Below are 12,976 nucleotides of genomic sequence, written 5' to 3'. Positions count from 1 at the left end.
GACCAGATTCAATGGTCCAAGAGGCATTCCCTGATGAACAATTGTTTGCATGTGAGATGAAGCTTCCGTGGTATGCTGATATTGTTAACTATCTAGCTTGTAAAGTTTTACCACCTGATCTTACTTATCATCAACGTAAGAAATTTTTGCATGATGTGAATTATTATCTGTGGGATGAGCCTTTGTTGTTCAAAAGATGCCCTGATCAAATAATTAGAAGATGTGTGCCGGAAGAAGAGATGCAAGACATCCTCCATCATTGCCATTCCTCATCATATGGAGGACACTTTGGAGCCACTCGTACAGCAGCTAAGGTACTTCAAAGTGGGTTCTATTGGCCTTCTATTTTTTGTGATAGTTACACTTTGGTGAAAACTTGTGACCGGTGCCAACGTATGGGAAATATTTCAAGGCATCATGAGTTACCACTGAAAGGTATCTTAGAAGTTGAGTTGTTTGATGTTTGGGGAATAGATTTTATGGGGCCTTTTCCTCCTTTTGGTTTTGCTTATATCTTATTAGCAGTTGACTATGTGTCAAAATGGGTGGAAGCAATTGCTACAACAACAAATGATGCAAAGGTAGTGCTCAAATTTCTGCACAAGAACATATTCACAAGATTTGGCACTCCACGAGCTATTATTAGTGATAAAGGGACTCACTTTTGCAACAAGTTGTTTGAGAATCTTCTTTCTAAATATGGTGTGAAGCACAAGATAGCACTTGCTTACCATCCTCAAACTAATGGTCAAGCTGAAATTTCAAATAGAGAGATCAAGAACATCCTTGAGAAGACGGTCAAAATCAATAGAAAGGATTGGGCGAAGAAGCTTGATGATGCTTTGTGGGCATACCGTACAGCCTTTAAAACACCTATCAGGATGTCTCCATACCGATTAGTGTTTGGAAAGGCATGTCATCTTCCTGTGGAGTTGGAGCATAAAGCTTATTGGGCTGTAAAAAAGTTTAACTTTGATTTGAAGGCAGCAGGTGAAAAGCGACTTCTTCAAGTGAATGAGATGGAAGAGTTCCAGAATGATGCATATGAGAATGCAAAGATATATAAAGAAATGACGAAGAAGTGGCATGACAAACAGATTCTTAGGCGAAAGTTTGCTCCAGGACAACAAGTTTTACTCTTCAATTCACGACTCAAACTCTTCCCAGGAAAGTTAAAATCAAGATGGACGGGTCCTTATACAATTCATGAGGTTTTCTCCTTTGGAGCAGTAGATTTGAAGGACAAGACAGAGAATATTTTCAGAGTTAATGGTCAAAGATTGAAGCACTACTATGGAGAGCAAATGGAGAGGAACTATGCATATATTCCTCTTGGAGATCCTAATTGATAATCATTGAAAAGTCTGGCTGTAGACTTTAAAACAAGCGCTTATGGGAGGCAACCCATAGATCTATCTTTCTTTCTTTCATTTATTTTATTATCTTTATTTATTTAAGTTTTAATAAATTGGTTTTTGATGCAGGATTATTTAGCAAGAATAAAGAGCTGAAAAATTCTAATCTACGGAAGATTCACCATGAAACCAAGGAAATTCCTTTATTTCTTCAATCCTTTTTACTTTTGCATTACAATGAGGACATTGTTTAGTTTAAGTTTGGGGGCGTAAACTCCTATAATCATTTGATCCTCTTGTTTCTAAGTCTTGGGTTGTTGATGGGTTGTTTGATTCTCTTACCAAGCATGCATTGGAGTAAGATTGAATTTTCTATGACTCTGAAATTTGTGATTGAAGATGGTTTTGACTAAAATTTTCAAAAATTTCTTTTATGACAAGTGAAGTTTTGTGGGTACTTTGGTTTAAATCTTTGACCTTGAACACAATTGAGCACATAGTCGTTTTTCTCTTATTCCATTTTGCTTATGAAGAGAAGAAGTTGAATTAATTGAAAGAGGGAGGTTCGATTTTGCTTTGCTCTAGAATCCATTGATGGGTCCTTGAGGCGAAATCCTAGTTGAGACCAAATATCAGAGAAATGATCTAGGCATCTTTGGCATAACCAAAAAGCTTTTCCAGCCGTCCTAAATGTCATGCCATCATTACATGGTGTGTTTCCATAGTCAACCCCCTTGAGCCTTCATGAGCCTTTATTTATTCTTTGAACTACATAAACCATGCCAGCTCTAAGCCTGAAAAACAATGAATCTACCTTTGATAGTTTGAGAAAATACTTTGGTGGAGAGTTACATTTAAAAGAGAAAAATTGGTTTCATGATGAACCGTATTGTCTTTGCTTTGATTGAAAAAAAAAAAAAAAAAAAAAAGAAGAAAGGAAGTGACTGAAAAAAAAAAAAAAAAGAAGTAGAAGAAGAAGAAGAAAAGAGAAAGAAAAAGAAAAAGAAGTCGCTAAGCGGAGTGTGAATTACCTCAAATTTTGTTAAGGGAAGTGTTGGTATTACATCAGTGATTACAGTAATAATAATGCCACAAGTATGAGCATATTGCCAAGAAAGATCTATGATTTGAATCATGTGGGTTTCTCTTTTAATGTTCTTTTCACTAAGTATTTTCCCAGTTTGATTTGATTTCCCATATCCAGTTCTTTCTTAACTCTCACCCTGTGGCCTATCATTACAACCTTATTAAAGACCTTTTGATCTCTGATTTTGGTGTTGACTACATTAGTGGAGAGGATTTCTGAAAATTGGACTTATGGGGTTAAGTTTTAAGAGAATTCTTTTGATTTTGGTTGTTCTACTTTTATCTGAGTTTGCAGGTGGTTTGAGGTTAAATTGACTATATCACACACACACTCAAGGTCTTAGCTTTAGGTTGAAGTAAACGCCTAACTCTTGCTTGACAAATTGCAAAATTTTTGATTGATTTTCCTGCCATCTTTGATGTTAAAAGAGTAAGATACTAGAGATGAAATCTAAATTCATAAAAGCTTGGTGAGTGATGATACTTCTCTTTCGGGTTGAGTCGATATTGCCTAAACTATCATTTGTTTTTCTTTTTGTTTGAGGACAAACAAAGTTGTAAGTTTAGGGGTATTTGATGACTTGCAAAAATTTCATATTGCAGATTTTACAAGTTCGCTCGAGCGGAGGCTTTTGGCCGCTCGAGCGAATTCAAGCAGATTCAAACGCTCGACTGCCGCTCGACAGGGAGCTCGAGCGGGTTGCTGAAAAACAAAGATCGCTCGAGCGGAGACATTGATCGCTCGAGCGAAATCAGGCAGAGTCGAACGCTCGACGTGCGCTCGATAGGATGCTCGAGCGAAATCAGACAGAGTCGAACGCTCGATGTGCGCTCGACACCCCGCTCGAGCGAACATCGTATTTTGATAGATTTTAGGTTTTCCGCCGTGACACCATATAAAAGCAATTTTTCACTCTAGGCCCGCGAGTTTTGACTAGAGAACACTTCTTGGGAGAGAAAAACATAGCTAGAGGGATTCAAATCATCTGTTTTTGGAGAGGGAATTCCAATTATTGCACGTACATTGGAATCATACACGAGCACGGACAAGAGAAAAGCGTTGAATCGTTCCCTTGAGCTTTTGACGACGAGTTGCAGCTGCAAGGAGGATTTTTCAGTGTTTATTTTCTTCCCATCTTCTCAGAACAATTATGGTGAATTCGTTTATGTTGAATTCCATTTCTAGCATGAGCTAAATTTTCTTCATTCTAGGAAAATGATGTAACCTATTTTCGAACTATGCTTGATTGTCTATGCTAATTTAATGCAATTCTCTTTGTTTATCTGATGTATTCTGAATTTATTGATTCTAATTAACTGGCCATTGATTAGATGATAAGTAATCTTGTGATTTGCTATCGAAAGAGGGAATCATAGGGTAGATCTTGGATATTTCAGCATAGGTAAGTATAGAGATCGAAAGAGTTGTATGAACCTATGTAGTAATTAAATCATTGGTCTTATTGCGTTCTTGATTATTGAATTTGCATATTCTTGTGTGAATTGATAACCAAGAGTCAATTCCAATTGACTATCGAAAGAGGCTTTTGGATGAATTAGAGATTTGCTAATAGACAAAAGAGATTTAAATTAAATTAGCTGGATGAGAAAAACATAGTGAAGAAGTAGGTGAAATCGATTTCCTAGAAGTTTTCTTCCCATTAATTTGATCTTCAAACGTCAGTGTTATTTCCTTTGCACATTTTTCTTTGAATTGATCTAGTTTAGATTGCAACTACAAAAATCTTAGTGATTCCTCTAGATAAAATCAAGTTTAGTATAATTTTGGTATTTGGCAAACGTAAGGTACTAATCCCTGAGGACGATACTCTTTTTATTACTTTACTATAAAACTACGATACTGTGCACTTGCAGTTTTGCACCGGTCAATAACAGTCCGGCTTGTGGACTGATTTTCATTATTGCTTGATATGATAATATTTAGTTAAACCCTAGAGAATTTTCTCTCTGGTTTTGGGTGATTTTTCTCCTGTGAATCATCTGTTGGACTAGCCTGCAGGATAATCGCTATTCTATTAGGCGTCACATATTGAGACATCCGAATGTTGTTCGAGTGGGGCGAGGTGTTTAGTCACTGTTTTGCACTATAGGAATCAATTATGTTAGTAAATAAAAAATCCACATAAGTTCTAAGGGAAACAAACCAGGGTGTTTAGTCACTATAGCTATGCAACATACCATGGTGGTTACCCGCTGGAAAGACTTGAAATGTGAGGTTCATACGCCTCGTCGGGTTTGGCCAAGGCTTACTTGTTCACATTGTGGTGTTTGCCTGCTATGAGAGAGTACGATCTATGGCATGGGCAAGAGGTTGATTGCAGTGAAAGAGTACGATGCATGGGGTCATGCCCGGCATGCATGTTAGCGGGCAGCCTCATGCTTTGTGGTTTCAAGGCCGAGGAAGGTGGGTGCATCAGGGAAAACTGAGACAAGTCTCAAGACGACAAAGATCTCATTGCTAATGGGTAGCCAAGACAGATCTTGGGTCATGGAGGGGAGTTTGTCGCTTGCTTGGCTGAGTTGAGTCAATTCCCAGGCCGAGGAGGGGGAGTTCATCATTTGCTAGCCAAGTCCTAGTTAGGATGAATGGTGTGGAGCTTGCTTGAGGCCAAGGAGGCGGCTGTTCGAGGTGTGCATGTGACATGCAAGGTGGACAGGATGCATGCATGTGACATGCAAGGTGGCCAGGATGCACATTGCAAGGAAGGTTGCCCACTTGCATTGCTTGGAGGTGTATGGCCGAGGAACATCTATTTAAGGAGCTTGCACGACCAAGGAGAGTCTGTCCAAGGAGTACATGGTCAAGGAGCAAATTGTAGAGGAGGTGGTTGTCCGCCAGCAAGTAGCCTAAGAGTTGGCTGTTGTTGGCCATGTAGCTCATTGTCGTGTAAACTTTGGCCTGGTTGAGCTGTTTGTGGCCGTGGAGGGCTTGGCTAGATGTAGGGCGGGGAGCTTACCCGCTTGCTTGAATGAGGTGCTCTTCATTAGCCATGGAGGACTCAATAGGCTTAGCAATGCTTGGCGGTGATCTTGCTAGCTAGTTGGTGCCTCGAGAGTTTCAAGCCTTGCAGTAGTTGCTTTACTGTGCATGTCGTGCATTTCTCTCGACGGTGGGTCACCTTGGGGGGAGGATAGAAACCATATGGCTACCGGTGCTACTTCCTGGGCTCATGGCAGGGAAGCTATGAGCCTCGTGTGCTCTTCTAGTGAACAAGGTCTATGGCTGGGGACCACCTTTGAGCTTGTAGAAGACACTAGCAGTCTAAATGGTGGCCTCCAGCGAGAGTAGGGGGCTCACAGTTGCTTGCAGTGAGCACGTTACATGCACTGAACCCAAGACAGTTTGCTTGCAATGTTGCTCAGAGACCATACCAACAAAGACAAAGGATGCCGACGGGCCACAAGGTGGCAACCAGTGACCTCCTTCGGTTAAGCCAAGATTGGGTTGAGTTGCCATCCCGTGTGCAAGGTAAGGTGCACACAGGGTGCACTATTCACGACCCCGTTCGATCATCGAGAGAAATCACCAGCAAGTCAACTAGGCTCAGGTTCCTCTAGGTGCAAGGCAACGTGCACCTACGGAGTCTGTAAGTATGTTGTTGGAATGTGAATTTTAAATTATAGGAAGTAACACTCCAACACCCTCTGGGACTGGAGCGTTACAATAGATGGTGGAGAGATGACTGAGGATGAGGGATCTTATAGAGATGAACTCAAGGGCCTCGCTATTCATGAGGTGATGGAGTTGGTTGTTGGTCCAAATGCAGTACCCTATGATGGGACGAAGAGCATCACAAGACAACATTGATCCTCGGCAACACAAGACAGAGGCTGGCATGGATCGGGCAAATTTTATGATACGTGTCGCTCGTGGGGGGCTTATCAACCTTGTGGGTTGTATATTCAATAGGTCTGGTACATTACGATGGATATATTGCCATTTGAGATCCTGATCACACGATTTCTGCTACATGGTGGTGTCCTACCAAATATTGTTAAGCGTGTTTGTGAGCTAATTGGACCAATAATCTCCTCCACCCTATCATGAAGCATGGGACATTTGAGACTTCATCCTCGTGCTCCTATTCCAAAGCCAGTTGATGCTCAAAGAGATACACACCCGAGAGATTATGGAGTATCGGCTAGTGAGACATACACGCAGGCTGAGGAATCACACACAACCACTTGTGAGGAGATGGCAGATATTTTGCGTACAGATATTGACGATGATTGATGTAGTGCCTATGAAGATCTATAGTGCCATCTCTGACTTATGTACAGAGATTATTGCTAGCATCTCTGACTTATGTGTAGAAGTTGATTTCATGTTTGCGACTCAAAGCACGACTAGTACTCGGCTGACATAGCTAGAGACATGCCTAGCTGCAGTCGAGGATGTGTGTAGAGAGTTAGGATCGCAGTAGTCTGTATCTTTTTTTAACATTTTTATATTTTTGGTATAGACAATATTTTGTGTTTTGTAAATTTGATTTAATTATGAGTCATCTTTGTCTTTTCTAAATTAATTATTGATTTCTATTATACATATTATTTAATTACCAATTTTTATATAAATTAAATATTTGTCCATAATGAATTAAGGTATTGTGATGCCATAAAAAATTGTAAAAATTTTGTCTTCATTCGAACAAAATGTATAAACGTTTAAATGTTTCTCCATTCCCAGCAGATATTTCTGCAATAAATCTCTGTTCAAACATTGATTAACCTATTCATTTGAATGGTATAATAATTTGTTCAAATGATAAGTCAATGTCCTCCAAAATTTAGTGACTTAACCCACTAATTTCCTGTTCAATCATATATAATATCCATTCAAACATTGATTAACCTTGACGTTCAAATGTTGTTGTATGTTTTTCAAATGGTAAGTCAATGTCCTGCTAAACTTTGTCACTTAACGCGCCAAATTCTCGTTCGACCATATATAATATCCATTCAAATATTTATTTTATTCTGTTCGAACATTTTTTTTGAATGTTTGAACATTTATTTTATTAGGGATGAAATTTTTTGTTCATACATATACCGTTTGAACTCGTTCTAACAGTAAACGCCTTCCTTCATCTTTTAGAATTTCATCCCTACATCTCATTTTTTGGGACGATTTTCATTTCTTCCTAAACAAAAATCGTCCCAAAAATGAATCTTTGTTGTAGTGAGAATTATCACAACAACAAGAGATAAGCATTTGCTAACTAAGAATAAAGTTGACTTGACATACAAGGTGAAAGAATTGAAACACAAGAAAGCTCTTTGCTTTTAAGTAAGAACTCCTTCAAAAGTGACAAACCTAATAGCGATTTCGAAGTTTGAAGTAATCATCAACCATGCACTATCTTAATAGTGCTAGGCTCAAATCAATCATCACAAGAAAAATGAGTATATGTGATGAGTTACTTATAATGAAAAGGACTATTTGCAATGAGAATAAACTCATTTTGACACGAAATAATCATTTTAACAAGAAATAACTCCAATAGTTCACTTTAAGTCTATGCTTTTTTCCTCTGCTAGGGTTTGGTTTCCTGCTTCACGTAAGGCTGCATGGCAACCGCTAAATGTAGGTCGACGCTTCGTGGATCTCGTCTCGGCGGCGCCCCAGCCTCTTCCTGAGTTATCTATGGCTCACTGTGTGCCAAAGAGTAAGGATGGGGAATTGTTTTTTCAGTTTTCTAAGGAGGAAATCAACCGTTCGGCAGAATCTTTTAGGTTCTCTATTGTTATGAAGTTCCTGAGGCAACGTCCCTCATTGGATGCGATTCGGGCGTTCATTCGTAATCGTTGGAGTCTTGAGGGTACTCCAGTGGTCTCTACCATGAGGCGTCCAAGGAATGCTTTTATATGTATGTCTTCGGAGGAAGACTTCTTAAAGGCCCTGTCACGAGAGGCTTGTGATATTGATGGTATTCCTTACTATGTATTCCACTGGACACCAGAATTTAAGGAAGATGAAGAACCTTCGATTGTCTCGGTCTGGATCGTCTTGCCAGGTTTGCCCCCAAACCTTTTTCATGAATCTTTTCTAAAAATATTCACAGCCCCAATCGATTGGGAGATTCATTAGGAGAGATAACCCCACTCGATGTGCAACTTGTACCGATGGAGCCCATATTTGTGTGGAGATGGATGCGGCTAAGGCTCCTCTATCACACTTCTGGATTGGGACCCCAGGGATGGTGTCTAGCTATAAGCAAGAAATTATTTATGAAACTCTGTCAGCGTTTTGTTCTATGTGCAAAATGCAGGGGCATAACGTGTGGGCCTGCCGTGCTGGAAAAAAGAAGTCTAAGAACAAAGTTTGGGTTCGGCAACAAGAACCTGTTATTGAGGAATCGGAGAATTCTATCCCTTCTGTTAACGTCGAGACAGCTGATGCAGAGACCTTGGCACCTGTAGAAAATCTTGTTACAGGGGAACTGTCTTCGTCAATACTGATTGAAGATTTAGAAGCAGAAAAAGATCAAGGAGAGGATCTGATAACTGAGGGCTCTATAGAGAAGGGAAAGAATATGGATTCTCCAGTGACGAAGGATGTACTAACGGGTACGTCTCCAAGGTCAAAGGGGGCTGAGGTGGTCAAAGATAGTTTGAGAGATGTTGACGCTCTTATTAACGAAAATCTCACAGAGCAAAGGAATGATGTTCAATTTCAGGAGGATGTTTTTTACTTGGAAGAGGGGTTGATGTCTGATCCGGAACCTGAATTACATGCTGAAATTTTTTCGCAGGACAAGGAATACCATACGGAAACAGAGGGTGACGCAGTGAAGAGGAAATATACTAAAAGACATTTTGAGAAAGTTAGAAGCTCCACTCAGGTTCTCACTCGAGCAACTAAGTTCTCTCTATGATAAGTCCTATTTTGGTTTGGAATATCAGAGGGATTGGTACGTCGAAAGGTCGTTTAAAACAACTACTGGTGAACCACAAGCTGAAGATGGTAGTCTTGATGGAACCGTTTCAGAATTTTGATAAAGCTCAAAGGTACATGCGGGTCTTTCATTTTGATAATGTTATTTCAAATGAGGAAGTTGGTGGGAAAATTTGGATTTTTTGGATGAATGGCATGGACATTCAAGTTATCCGTACGAGTTTGCAGTTTATTTCTTTGCGTATAGCGGAGGGATCCTTCCATTTTCTAGGTAATTGTATTTACGCCAAGTGCAATATGATTGATAGATGGAAATTATGGGAGGAGTTTAGTTCGAATAGTATGGGTGCAGAGCCTTGTTTATTTGCTAGAGACTTCAATATTATTCGATCTGAGTTGGAAAGGTAGGGTGGCAGATCACGGCATCATATCGCCATTGAAGAGTTTAACAATTCAATTCACCAGAACGGTTTGATTGATATGAAATCTTAGGGTTGTAAGTTTTCTTGGTGTAATGTTCAGCGTGGCTTATCCAGAAGTTAGGCTAAACTGGACCGTGTGCTACTTGATCCTAATTTACTTACTAATTGTCAATGCGAATTGTTCGTATTTGCCTAGGACAACTTTGGATCACTGTCCTGTGATCATAGAGTCTCGTAAGGATCCTTTTTCATATGGCCCCTCTCCGTTTCGGTTCCAGCAAATGTGGTGGATCATCCCGATTTTATGGATTTTGTTCAGCATGTTTGGTCTGTACCTGCTGTTGGTACGGGTTTAGTCAATCTTGCTAGTAAACTAAAGAAGCTTAAGGTGGCCCTTCGTGAATGGAACAAGCAAGTGTTTGGGAGGACCAATGTTTAGATTGCTACTCTTGAAAAGAAAGTTGAGGAACTAGAGTGTAGTCTACAAAGGGATTGGAATGAAGATGATGAAAGAGAGCTTGTATCTTCCTCTATTGAGTTGTCCTCTTGGAGGCGTAGAGAAGACACTAGGTTGGCTCAAATGGCTAAGCTTAAGTGGAAAATGGAAGGAGACCGTAATACTAAATTTTTCCATGTCTGTTTAGCTAACAAAAGGAATAAAAGAATTCAAGAGATGAGAACTTTGGATGGGGTTGAGTTTTCTTCTCCGGAAGACATTCATCAAGGTGCCGTGAATTATTTTTCTGGTTTTCTTCAAAATACCAACTAGTCAAGAGATCTTCCGGACTTATCTTACTTAATCTCGCCGGTTATTGATGAAGCGGATGGTGCCCGTATCTGTCAAACTCTTTCTCTGGATGAAGTTCACGAGGCCCTTTCTTCTATTCCTATAAACAGTTCATTGGGGTCGGATGGTTTGGTGCGGGTTTCTTTAAAAGCTGCTGGGAGGTGGTGAAGATGGATGTCTTGGCGGCTATCTCGGATTTTTTTATCTCTAAAACTCTTCCAAGGTTTTATTCGGCTTCATTTATTGTGCTCGTTCCGAAGATGGATGTGCCTTCGGGATTTGACAAATTTAGACCGATCAATCTTTGTTCGGTTTTCTATAAAATTTGTTCCAAAATTATTGTTAATCGTCTTACAGGTCTTCTCCCCAAGATGATTTCTCTGGAGCAAGGCGCTTTTATTCCTGGGTGAAGTATATTTGAAAATATCAGTCTTACTTAGGAAATGATCCATTCTCTTAATAAGCAGTCTCATGGTGGTAATATCATGCTTAAAGTCGACATGGCCAAAGCGTATGATCGAGTGGATTGGAACTTTTTGTTGGAGGTGCTTTGTTGTTTTGGCTCCCCCCCCCCCCCCTTTTCTGTGATTTAATTCATGCTTGTATTTCCAATATTTGGTATTTTGTGATGCTTAATGGTACGACGAAAGGTTTCTTTCAAGGGGGTGGTGGTCTTCGACAGGGGGATCCACTATCCCCTTATCTTTTTATTATTCTTCAAGAGGTTCTTTCTAGACTATTGAAGCATAGTGTGGCGGAAAAAAAGATTGGTCAATTTTCTCAAGCCCGAGGAACTCCCCAGATTTCGCATCTCATGTATGCTGATGACATTGTGATTTTTCTGAATGGTAGCAAGAATTCTATGAGAGAACTATTACGGGTTTTTGAGAAGTATGAAACTTGGTCAAGTCAGATGATCAATAAAGATAAAACTTCCATGTTCTTTTCTCAAAAAATCTCTTCAGCCTGTAAGAGAGCTCTCAAGAGGATGATAGGGTTCTCGGAAGGTTCTTTCCCCTTTAAGTATCTAGGGGTTCCTATTGTTTTGGGGCGTCTTAAGCATGCGCATTTGGAGGAGATGGTGAATAAAGTCTGGAAAAAAAATAAGCAGCTGGAAAATGAAGATCCTCCTCAGGGGGATGTCTGATTCTTCTTCAGCATGTTCTTTCTAGCATGGCTTTACATTTGTTTGCTGTTTTGCAGGTTCCCCAATCAATTATCAAAGTCTTAAATCGCCTGATGAGCACTGTTTTTGGGGTGAGGTGAATGGGAAAGGAAAAAAAAAATGGGTGGCTTGGGACAATATTTGTAAGCCAATTGAGGAAGGTGGTCTGGGGTTGCGCAATTTGGATGACATGCAAAAAGCCTTGCACATGCGGTTTGCTTGGAATTTAATTCAAGGTAAGTCTTTATGGGCTAGATTCTTTAAGGAAAAATATGTGGGGTCTTCCCCGTGGTCCCTCATTGACACTAAAAAAGGTACGAAGTTTTGGAAAATGATCATTAAAAGTATTCCTGGTATCCTCAATAACTCTAAGTGGCGTGTTAGGGATGAGAACAATTTATTTTGGTATGATAAATGCAGGGAAAGCGGACCGTTAATTGATGATTTCCATCTTGTGGGAAACCTGTTGCATAAAATTAAGGACTATAAGATGTCTAATAGTTGGGATGTGGAGTTGTTGACTACCTTAGTGGGTCAGAATAATGTGGATGACATAATTGAGGCTTTGGCTGGTTGTAACGGGGCTTCTGATGTGTTGATTTGGACGAAGCATGAGAGTGGCAGTTTCAATACCAAATCTGCTTGGGATTGTATTCGTATTTGAGGGTCTAGCATGGAATGACATTCTTGGATGTGGCATAAATCACTTCCTCTTAAAATTTAAGTTGCTATGTGGAAAGCTTGGAATATGGCTTTGAGCGTTGATGATCGTCTTCGACAGATTGGTATTCCTATAGCTTCTCGCTGTGATTGCTGTGATGAAGGTAATTATGAAGATCAAAACCATGTCCTATTTGAATGGGCTTTTGCTACAAAGGTTTGGCATTCTTGTGGTGCTACTTTTGGTCTTCCTCTTGGCCGCACTTGGATGGAGACAGTGATAGCCTGGTTTCAACGTGCTTCTTCCTCTTCTCAAGTGGGGCGTTTGGTGGGATTTCTTCCTTCTATTATTACTTGGCAGCTTTGGCACAGAAGATGTACGGCCCGTATGGAGGGGCATTTTGAGTCTTTTAATTCGGTTTGGCATGCTATTAAGTTCTGGATGAATTCTGTGTGTCAAGACATGAATAAGGTTAAAACTTGTTCCCGGTATGATCTGGAAATTTTACAAGCCTTGCACATCCCAGCTTTGGCTCCCATTAGACAACATTCTCAGCTTGTGACATGGAAAAAACCCACTCAAGG

Source organism: Carya illinoinensis, chromosome 15 (genome assembly GCF_018687715.1).
Source record: "Carya illinoinensis cultivar Pawnee chromosome 15, C.illinoinensisPawnee_v1, whole genome shotgun sequence".
Classification (NCBI taxonomy): Eukaryota; Viridiplantae; Streptophyta; class Magnoliopsida; order Fagales; family Juglandaceae; genus Carya; species Carya illinoinensis.
Note: the sequence above shows the minus strand (reverse complement) of the source record.